Here is a 12,714-nt window from a genome sequence, read left to right as displayed (position 1 = left end):
AAACATGCAAAGATTTGGCTACTTTAACTCACCAGTCAACAGTTGCAGCTGAGTTGCTTGAATCAGAATCAGACGCTCAAGGAATCAATTTTAGACAGTTACTACAATCTGTTGACACAAGATGGAACAGTGAACTGGATTGCATGGCTTGTATCCTTCATCTAAAGAGTGTAATTATCAGCTTATGTGCAAATGAAGATATTTTTTCTTCAAAGACCATCAGTGCATCAAAGTGGAAATCAATCAAGGGAGCAGTAGAAGTTTCAGCACCACTTAAAGAAGCTACAGAAACGTGGTCGGCTGAGTCTAATCCAACAATTAACACTGTTGCCGATTCTCTTTATTTAATCCATGACAAAAATTAATCAATTTATTGAGACGGATGGAAAAAATGGCTACGGTGTCTTGTATGCAAAAAACTTGAAAAACTGCATTGAGAAATAATTTCCTCTTTGTCACACTGGAAACTGATTGAGTGCTGCAGCAAACTAAATAAATCCTGCTTTAAAAGGACTTCACTTGAACATCTTCGAAAAATTTTAAACAACAAAAGAATGGTTAGCCTCACAGGTTAAGGATAATGTTGAGTGCCAACCTGTTACCAGAGTCCTATCAGCAGATTTGTACCCTAATTCAAAAGTGAAGCGCAAGTTAAACGTCAAACTTGAATTACAAAAGCCAACATCTGAACTGAATCCTATTTTGAGCAAAATGTGCCATTATGATTATCTCTCTGATGCCAAAAAAGACTATCCGATTCTTGATTGGTGGAAATTGCATTTAAATACATTGCCAGAACTCTCTTCATTAGCTAGACAAATTTTAGCTATTCCAGCAAGTTCAACTAAATAAGAGAGAGTTTTTAGCACAGGTGGAAATGTCGTCCGAGCATCCAGACACAACTTACACCCAGAAAAAGTATAACAAATCATTCTGATCAGAGAAAACATTGTCTCGTTGGAAAAGTTTGGCAAAAAAATTCTGAATTCTTTTTTGAAAAAGATACAAATATATATATATATACATATATACATGTATATATATATATATGCATATAAATATATATATATATATATATATATATATATATATATATATATATATATATATATATATATATATATATATATATATATATATATATATATATATATATATATATATATATATATATATAAATGTGCGTATGTGTGCTTGTGTTTATACAGTGAACATAACACAACATCAGTTTTTGCAATTCTTATTATTTAGTTATGAAAACCAAAAAATAATCCGCTACGATATTGGCTAAATATTGGCTCCGCAGAGCTGTGGCATTAGTGTAAAAACTGATTTTTCCAGCAAAATATTGAGCCAATACTATATCGGCCAAGCCTTGGCCCAACATAGTACAATATTTGAGAAAAACGATTTGTGGAATTAAATATAATGCCGAACACAAACTAAATGTTGGCCTTACAAAATAAATTTGCCAATTAATACATTTACATTAGGGCAATATTAGCTTGCTCTCTGGGATATATATATATATATATATATATATATATATATATATATATATATATATATATATATATATATATATATATATATATATATATATATATATATATGTTAATACGGTAATGAATAGTGCGCATAGTTACGCCTAATGTTTCGCCTATTGTTCGTATTGTTATTTACGGTTCTGTATTCTGTAAAATACACTATTTCTTATTTTCAAGAAGTTTCAAGACTTTTTTATGCGCGGTTACATTTTCCATGCGGTCTTTCAAGTTAAGTCAGCTTGCAAATTTGAAATGATGTACTTTAATTCTCAAGATGAGTTGATGTTGTTCATTTTTTAAAACAAAAATTTAATTAATCGTTTGTTTGTTGTTGGTTGTTTTTATTATTCTAATTTTTATAGCCTGTTTTCATTTTTTAGAAGAAGTTAGAAATAAAATGTCTGGTAAAATTGTTTTTTTTAGTACAATCTAAACATGACTGCTGTAATTTATCTAATCTTCTAAATATGAATACTGTAATTCAATACGGTTAGTGCCGTTTCACTTTATTTTTTAATAAAGAACATTCTAGGCTTTTCTAAAAGCGTTTCTTTACTCCACGCGGTCTTTCAAGCAAGGTCTTCCAGCCGATTAAAGCTGATAAATTTTTAGTTTCAAGTGGAACTGATGTTGTATATTGTTTAAAAACTAAAACTTGTTTGTTGTTCGTTGTTTTTATTTTTCTGTTTTTTTTTTTAGAAGGAGTTAAAACTAAAATGACCGGTAAAAAAATTTTTTTGTAGTACAATGTTTCTTTTTTAGTAAAGTGTTTTAGTTTTGTCTTCAGTCTTTTTAGATCATTTTAAGCAAGTATTATTTAATTTTTTTAGAGCAGTTAGAAGGAGCTGAAGGCCTTTTTAGTAAGTATATAGTGTATAGTAGTTTATTTATAGTTTATATTAGTAACATAGTTATATTAGCTTATTTATAGTTTATATTAGTTTATATAGTATATAGTAGTTTATTTATAGTTTATATTAGTTCAAGTTTATTTATCGTTTATATTAGTAAGTTTATATATAGATTATAGATTAGGATTAATGAGAATACAAATTTTTCTTTAAACAGGCTAGCTGACAGCGACTTAAGTAAGTTTTATCATTTAGATTTTATTTGAGTACAAATGTAGCATTAGCAATTTTATTGTATATAATTTTATCTCAATTTTTATTTTTAGATAGACAGGTAGAACTCAGTAAGGACTTAGATTTTGTAGATTTAAAAACTTCTTTTGAATATTCTTTTAAAGCATTGAATATGTTTTGAATATTTTAATAAATTTTGTCATTTAGGTGTGGTAGCATCATCAGTTGGTGCAAGTGGTAGTAATGTCTTTTATTTTATTTTACAGCAAATAGTAATGTTTTTTAATTTATTTTAAAAAGAATCAATAAATATTGTTTATTTAAACATAATCATCAGGATAAAATAGATAAGATAGATAAAACAGCTTTTTTATTTAATATTTTTTAATTTAGTTATAACTTCAGTTGCACCAGCCACAACAGGTAACTTCGTACATTTGTTTTAATATACTTGAATTTTATTTGTTACTTAACTTTTCAAGCAATAAATATTGTTTATTTCAGCATTATCGTCAAGATTATATAAATAAACTTTTTATGTGATAATTTATTTTAGTTGTTTCTGGATCAACTTTAAATAATAGTAACTCATTAATTCATATTTTATTATAGATAAATGTAGATAAAAAAATGTAAGTTGGAAATTTTTGTCGATTTAAAAGCAGTAAGCTTTTTTCTAAAGGTTCTTTCTATTTTTGGATTAAATCCACTATCACTACATTTGTTATATGTTTACATAATGTACTTTAATAGCTTTTGTCATTTGAAAAAAAAAAATATTAATGTTAAATTACACCAGGTTGTCGAAAATAGTTATAGTTTAATGATAATGTTGTAGACTGTTAGAGCAAATTAAAGATCTTTGATCTATTTAATCTATTTAATAACCTACTACCAAAGGGAAAATTTACTATCAGTTGTTTGTTTGTTCTTCTTTTTAGTTGACAACAATGAAGAGAGAGGTAGTATATTTAAAAGGATTTTTATTTTTTTATAAAGTAACTAAAATGTTTTTTAAAATATTGTTGTTGACTTAAAAGTAAAACAGTAGGTTTTTATATTTTCATACAATAAGCCCAAGAACTTATAGTTCTTGGGGTTAACTAAGGTAATACTTAAAATTATATTGTCAATAATAGAGAAGAAATTTAAAATTCTCAGTAAGACAGCTTCTTATTATTTTACCTCAAGTTAGTTTATTTAAAATTGATTTTCTTTAGTTGATCAAGAGAGAGCTGATAAAGGTATTAGTTACATTAGTTTAGTGAATTTATTTCTAAAAAGTTAAGTAGATATTTTAACGTCTATACATTTAAGAGCTTTTATTGGTTACACACAGAATTGAAGACTGAAATAAGTCAGTGTTTTTACTATTAAAATAATTATTATTGGAATTTGTTTATTTGTACTGTAACTGGAATTTTAAAACTTCAAGTACTAAAACTTTATTTTCTTTTTTCTTTTAGGAGAATTGGAAAAAAAACTAAGTATAAATTATGTGATTAGTATAGTTAAATAAAGCATTTATATCTGTACACTCAGTAGTCCAAGTCAGTTGTCACATTTTAGAAATTGTCCAGGAGAGAGTAAATTGTAAAATAATTAGTCTTTATTGGGTTTTTTATTCTTCATGGTTAAATTTATGTTTTATTTAATTTGTCTTATTTAATTTGTCTTGAGGCACATGAAATATAATTTTGACAAAAATAAAAAGTTAAATAAAAAAAAGTGAAAAGTCATTTCTGAACTACAGACGTTTTTTTTTTGAACAATGTGGGGACACCAGACCCTTTATATTGACCAAACTTTGTTTCACATTGTTGCAGGAAAACAGTCTTTATACCTATGTAGATACTGAAAAAAAAAAAAAGGTCTCATACATAACTCATTTTCACACAAAACTGGATAACCGACCTTTGTCTTCTTAGGTACAGATATTAAAATTTAAAGTTTTTTTTAGTTTTGGTTTAGTTAATAGTTAATTTTAGTTTAGTTTTAATTAGTTTTAGCTTCAGTTATATTTTATCTTACATTAGACAACTTCATGAAAGAAATTAGGGGAATAGGTAAAAAAAATTATAGTTAAATATTTGCTTATATGTAAATATAATTCTATCAATTATTCTGAGGTATATTTTTTGTCTTTAGTGTCTGTTAGAAGCATAACTGGTAGGGCTGTGTTTTAAATTTTATATATTTTTTATAGAGAAATATGTGCAATAGGTGAAAGAATTATTTAATATAAATATGACATTTTTAAACTGCTTGCATTTTACTCATATTTTTATTAAAATTGAATTTCTCACAAGTTTAATTTTTTTTAATTTACTTTTTTTAAATTTATTTTTAGCATCCTCTTCATCTTGTGAAAATGGTGAGATTATGCTTTATATTTTGATTAAAAAAAAATTGTAAATATTTTTAAATTTTATTATATCCTTCTATTTTTAATTTTAGAGTCGTTAACATTTGAGGAATACAAAAGATATCGCTCCCAACACCCAGGGCCTCTCTCGGAGAGGTCCTTCAATAAGTGGCAAAGTAATGGCGGTATGGATGAGCCATCTTTCAAAGGAAGGGCTCATCCATACCGGGGTGTTGGGAGACACCGAAGAATAAACAGCAACCAAAAGGTTGTAAATGTCTTCTATCAGTGAGTATATTTATAACTTTTTTGTTGCCGTTTTTTCTTCGGTGACTTTTTTTATTTTTTTTTAATTTTGTAATTTTTTTTTAATTTGTAATTTTTTGTTTTTTATAATATACTATCGTTTGTATTTGGTTTGTTTTTGTCTTTTTTAATTGAAATTTTATTTGTTTTTCACCAATTGAACTTAAATATAGTTAAATTGATTCACTACCCAATCGTCATAATAGGATGCTACATTCTATTTGTTAAAAATAATTAATTGGTAGTTTGATTTATTGAAAACACTGCTTTTAAAATTTACTATAAGCCTAGACTATTTAGCTATATAAATGCAATTTATTTAGATCTATTTAATTTTTTATCTTTAATGTTTTTAGTTTGGCTCCTTGAAGCATTTTTTTCTTCTTTTTAATTAAAATATTTTAAGTCTATTGTAATGTCTTTTAAATATAACTAAAGATACCTAAAAGCCAACGTGAAGTAACGTCATAAAACAACACCCACAAGTTGCATCATGACAGCAGTTTAAGTATGACAACAGGCTACAGAAAAGCAGGTAAATTGTTTTCCTGTTTGTTTGTTTTGTTTTTCTTTTGTCTGCTTATCTGTTAGAATTTTTATTTTAGATTTATCATGTGACGCATTAATGCAATATAAAAGATCAAAGTTTACATATTTTTTACAATTTGTAATACATAGGTATTACAAATTGTAAAAAATAAGTAAACTTTGATCTTCTATATTGCATATAGGGTAGAGCGATTTTGAAAATCGATATCTTTTGGTGAAAAAAGAACCTTACTCTTTTTTTTTATAGTTTAGATAAGTTCTTGAGGTTCCTCTTTGGATTATCTTTAATATTGTTTAATTTTTCTTTTTCTAAACTTTATTAACTTGATACTTAAAAGAAGCAAAATAGTATACTGATTTTGGAAATAATGTTTGTTTTTATTAAAAAATTAAAATTTAAAAAGTAGAGTTGTTTTTTTCATCAAAAACCCCCGTCCTCAACAAAACAGGGGTTTTAAGGAATATTTTTGCAAGTATTTTATTTTAATAAAAAAATTTTTATTATAAAATTATTATTTATGAAAAAAGAATTTTTTTCTGCTTTTTTTGAGTCCAAGGTTGATATGGTTTAGAAAAAAACATTTCAAAAGTATTAGGACCTGTCAAGAATTTAAATTTCATAGAGGACCCTTAAGATCTCATCAAAATCAAAAAATATTTTTTTACTTCTATCTTATATTTAATTAGACATTGATTCGCGTCACAGTAATATTGGTTTTTAAACTCTTTTTTTTTTTGCTACGAAAATCGCTCCATCCTAATACACATGTTTGATTGTAAATCGACTTTTTTTTGTTTAAAACATATTTGTACTCAATTGCTTAGTTATTTATAATAAATTTATTTAGTTGTGTGCATTTATCGTTTTAAAGACAATTTCCTTTTGTAAAGAAACATGTATCAAGGGGTTACCAAAAAATTAATAACTCGTAAATAAATTACTTCACTTCATATTAATCTTATTAATTAAAGTTCATGTTATAAAAAATATAACAAGAATTTAGCTTTAATCTTTCGTCAAAATAAGGCATAATGAAGTGTTATTTTTTTGTGTCAGTAACTAAAAACGTATTGTATTGAACTTAGTAATGTATAGGAATATGGTTCGGCCATACACTGATATGACCTATGTCAGTTGTAAGTTACTTAAATAACGTTAAATAATTGGTAAATTAATTCATTTTAATTTTACAGATAGTTTAATTTTTTAGTTTGAAGGAGTTTTTCTTACAGGGTATTACTTAAGGTATCGCAACTTTAAAGTGTGGAAAACAGCCACTATAAATTAACAGACCCACCGTAACCCGTATTACGGGTTGCTTTCTGCTAGTATTTATAATTATGAGAGTGCAAAAAGTAAACAGGGAATGTCACTTCTTAAAAACATAGAGATTTTTTTATTAACAAGTTGTGCATATCATAAACTACCTTCAGTGTTAAATTTGAAACAAATAAATAAAAATTAATGGTCTCATTTAGTGATAAGGAAAAAAACAAAAAAAATATGCAGGAAGACATTGCAAACTAACTTTGGTATATCTTAGTTTGCGGAAAACTGACCTTTCCTGTTCTTACCTTGCATCCTTCATATATATATATATATATATATATATATATATATATATATATATATATATATATATATATATATATATATATATATATATATATATATATATATATATATATATATATATATATATATATATATATATATATATATATATATATATTTATATATATATATATATATATATATTTATATATACATATATTTATATATATATATATATACATATATATATATATATATACATATATATATATATAAATATATATGTATATATATATATATATATATATTTATATATATATATATATATATATATATATATATAAAAAATTTTTCTTATAAAATTATTATTTATGAAACAAGCATTTTTTTCTGCTTTTTTTGAGTCCAAGGTTGATATGGTTTAGAAAAAAACATTTCAAAAGTATTAGGACCTGTCAAGAATTTAAATTTCATAGAGGACCCTTAAGATCTCATCAAAATCAAAAAATATTTTTTTACTTCTATCTTATATTTAATTAGACATTGATTCGCGTCACAGTAATATTGGTTTTTAAACTCTTTTTTTTTTTGCTACGAAAATCGCTCCATCCTAATACACATGTTTGATTGTAAATCGACTTTTTTTTGTTTAAAACATATTTGTACTCAATTGCTTAGTTATTTATAATAAATTTATTTAGTTGTGTGCATTTATCGTTTTAAAGACAATTTCCTTTTGTAAAGAAACATGTATCAAGGGGTTACCAAAAAATTAATAACTCGTAAATAAATTACTTCACTTCATATTAATCTTATTAATTAAAGTTCATGTTATAAAAAATATAACAAGAATTTAGCTTTAATCTTTCGTCAAAATAAGGCATAATGAAGTGTTATTTTTTTGTGTCAGTAACTAAAAACGTATTGTATTGAACTTAGTAATGTATAGGAATATGGTTCGGCCATACACTGATATGACCTATGTCAGTTGTAAGTTACTTAAATAACGTTAAATAATTGGTAAATTAATTCATTTTAATTTTACAGATAGTTTAATTTTTTAGTTTGAAGGAGTTTTTCTTACAGGGTATTACTTAAGGTATCGCAACTTTAAAGTGTGGAAAACAGCCACTATAAATTAACAGACCCACCGTAACCCGTATTACGGGTTGCTTTCTGCTAGTATTTATAATTATGAGAGTGCAAAAAGTAAACAGGGAATGTCACTTCTTAAAAACATAGAGATTTTTTTATTAACAAGTTGTGCATATCATAAACTACCTTCAGTGTTAAATTTAAAACAAATAAATAAAAATTAATGGTATCATTTAGTGATAAAGAAAAAAACAAAAAAAATATGCAGGAAGACATTGCAAACTAACTTTGGTATATCTTAGTTTGCGGAAAACTGACAGTACAAATACGTTTCAAACAAAAAAAAAGTCGATTTACAATCAAACATGTGTACTAGGGTGGAGCGATTTTCATAGCAAAAAAAAGAGTTTAAAAACCAATATTACTGAGACACGAATAAACGTCTATTAATTATAAGATAAAAGTAAAAAAATATTTTTTGATTTTAATGAGATCTAGAGGGTCCTCTTTGGAATTTAAATTATTTTTGACAGGTCCTAATATTTTAAGAAATTTTTTTTTCTAAACCATATCAACCTTGGACTCAAAAAAAAGCAGAAAAAAATGCTTGCTTTCATAAATAATAATTTTATTAGAAAAATTTTTTAGTGAAAAAAAATACTTCAAAAAGTGTACCTAAAAATTAGCATTTTGTGGGGACGGGATTTTGATGAAAAAAACAACTCTACTTTTTTAATTTTAATTTTTTAATAAAAACAAATATTATTTTTCAAAATCAGTATATTATTTTGTTTCTTTTAAGTATCAAGTTAATATAGTTTAGAAAAAAAAAATTTAAACAATATTAGTACCCATCAAAAATTTAGAATCCAAAGGGGAACACCTCAAGAACTTATCTAAACTATAAAAAAAAAGAGTAAGGTTCTTTTTCAGCAAAAGATATTGATTTGCTGCTCAGGCAAATCAAATTTCAAAAAATTTTCAAAATCACTCTACCCTAATGTGTCCTACAAATTGTAAAAAATATGTAAACTTTGATCTTTTATATTGCATTAATGCGTCACATGACAAACCTAAAATAAAAATTGTAACAGATAAGTAGACAGTAAAAGAAAAACAAAACAAACAAACTGGAAAACAATTTACCTGCTTTTAATTGTCTGTTATCATACTTAAACTGCTGTCATGATGCAACTTGTCGGTGTTGTTTTATGACGTTGGCTTTTGGTACAAAACTTTAGTTATATTTAAAAGACATTACAATAGATTTAAAATATTTTAATTAAAGGAAAAAAAATGCTTCAAGGAGCCAAACTAAAAACATTAAAGATAAAAAATCAAATAGATATAAATAAATTGCATTTATATAGCTAAATAGTCTTGGCTTATAGTAAATTTTAAAAGCAGTGTTTTCAATAAATTAAACTACCAATTAATTATTTTTAACAAATAGAATGTAGCATCCCATTATGATGATTGGGTAGTGAATCAATTTAACTATATTTAAGTTTAATTGGTGAAAAACAAATAAAATTTCGATTAAAAAAGACAAAAACAAACCAAATACAAACAATCATATAATTAAAAAATAAAAAATTACAATTTAAAAAAAAATTACAAAATTAAAAAAAAGTCACCAAAGAAAAAACGGCAACAAAAAAGTTATAAATATCTTCACTGATAGAAGACATTTTACAACCTTTTGGTTGCTGCTTTTTCTTCGGTGTCTCCCAACACCCCGGTATGGATGAGCCCTCCATTTGAAAGATGGCTCATCCATGCGCCATTTCGCCGCTTGAAAGAAGGTACTGGTGTTGGGAGCGATATCTTTCATATTCCTCAAATGTTAACGACTCTTAAATTACAAATAGAAGGATATAATAAAATTTAAAAACATTTGCAATTTTTTAAATCAAAATATAAAGCATAACCTCACCATTTTCACAGGATGAAGAGGATGCTAAAAATAAATTAAAAAAAAGTAAATTAAAAAAAGTTAATTTATGAGAAATTTAATTCTAATAAAAATATGAGTAAAATGCAAATAGTTTAAAAATGTCATATTTATAATAAATAATTCTTTCACCTATTGCACATATTTCTCCGTAAAAAATAAATAAAATTTAAAACACAGCCCTACCAGTTATGCTTCTACCAGACAAAAAATATACTTCAGAATAATTGATAGAATTATATTTACGTATAAATAAATATTTAACTATAATTTTTGCACCTATTCCCCTCATTTCTTCCATGAAGTTGTCTAAAGTAAGATAAAAGATAACTGAAGCTAAAACTAAATAAACTAAACTAAAATTAACTATAAACTAAATCAAAACTAAAAAAAAACTTTGAATTTTGATATATATCTATAAGAATAAAAGTCAGGTTGTAGACTTGAAAATGAGTTATGTATGAGACCTTTAATTTTTTCAGTATCTACATAGGTATAAAGACTGTTTCCTGCAACAATTTGAAACAAAGTTTCGTCAAATAAAGGGTCTGGTGTCTCCACAATGTTTAAAGGAAAAACGTCTGTAGTTCAGAAATGACTTTTCACTTTTTTATTTAACTTTTTATTTTTGTCAAAATTATATTTCATGTGCCTCAAGACAAATTAAATAAGACAAATTAATTAAAACATAAATTTAACCATCAAGAATAAAAAAGCCAAATAAAGACTAATTATTTTACTATTTACTCTCTCCTGGACAATTTCTAAAATGTGACAACTGACTTGGACTACTGAGTGTACAGATATAAATGCTTTATTTAACTATAGTAATCACATAGATTTATACTTAGTTTTTCCGACTCTCCTAAAAGAAAAAAGAAAATAAAGCTTTAGTACTTGAAGTTTTGAAATTACAGTTACAGTACAAATAAACGAATTCCTATTAACAATTATTTTAATAGCAAAAACACTGACTTATTTTGGCTTTTTTCAATTCTGTGTCTAAACAATAAAAGCACTTAAATGTATAGACGTTAAAATATCTACCTAACTTTTTAAAAATAAATTCACTAAGCTAATGCAACTTATACCTTTTATTAGCTCTCTCTTGATCAACTAAAGAAAATAAATTTTAATTAAACTAACTTTTGGTAAAATAATAAGAAGCTGTCTTACTGAGAATTTTAAATTTCTTCTCTATTATTGACAATATAATTTTAAGTATTACCTTAGTTAAGCCCAAGAACTATAAGTTCTTGGGCTTATTGTATAAAAATATAAAAACTTATGTTTTTACTTTTTAGTTTAACAACAATATTTTAAAAAACATTTTAGTTACTTTATAAAAAAATAAAAATATTTTAAATATACTACCTCTCTCTTCATTGTTGTCAACTAAACAGAAAAACAAACAAACAACTGATAGTAAATTTTCTCTTTGATAGTAGGTTATTAAATAGATTAAATAAATCAAAGATCTATAATCTGCTCTAACAGTCTACAACATTATCATTAAACTATAACTATTTCGACAACCTGGTGTAATTTAACATTGATATATTTTTTTCAAATAACAAATTATTAAAGTACATTATATAAACATAAAACAAATGTAGTGATCGTGGATTTATTCCAAAAATAGAAAGAACCTTTAGAAAAAAGCTTACTGCTTTTAAATCTACAAAAATATATATATATATATATATATATATTATAAATGTATATATATATATATATATATATTTATATATATATATATATATATATAAATGTATATATATATATATATATATATATATATATATATATACACATATATTTATAATATTTTTATATATATATATATTTATATAAATATATATATACATTTATATATTTATATATACATATATATATAATATTTATATAAATATACATATATGTATATGCTTATATGTATTTATAATTATATATATATATATATATATATATATATATATATATATATATATATATATAAATATATATATATATATATTTATATATATATATATATATATATATATATTTTTATATATATAATAATTGTTAAAAAGCATAATTTGAATAAAACCGTTTGTAGTTTTGATGGTAGAGGACAAAAACGCAAGACCACTAGTGCAGTTGATTAATATATTATTGATGTTGTCGTTAATGTGAAGAAAAATAGTTTTGTTTTTTGCAGCAAAATATTCTTTTAACTAATAAGAAAATCATAACTTCACAGTGACTCCTGAAAC

This window comes from Hydra vulgaris, chromosome 07 (genome assembly GCF_038396675.1).
Source record: "Hydra vulgaris chromosome 07, alternate assembly HydraT2T_AEP".
NCBI lineage: Eukaryota > Metazoa > Cnidaria > Hydrozoa > Anthoathecata > Hydridae > Hydra > Hydra vulgaris.
This window is presented reverse-complemented; position numbering follows the sequence as displayed.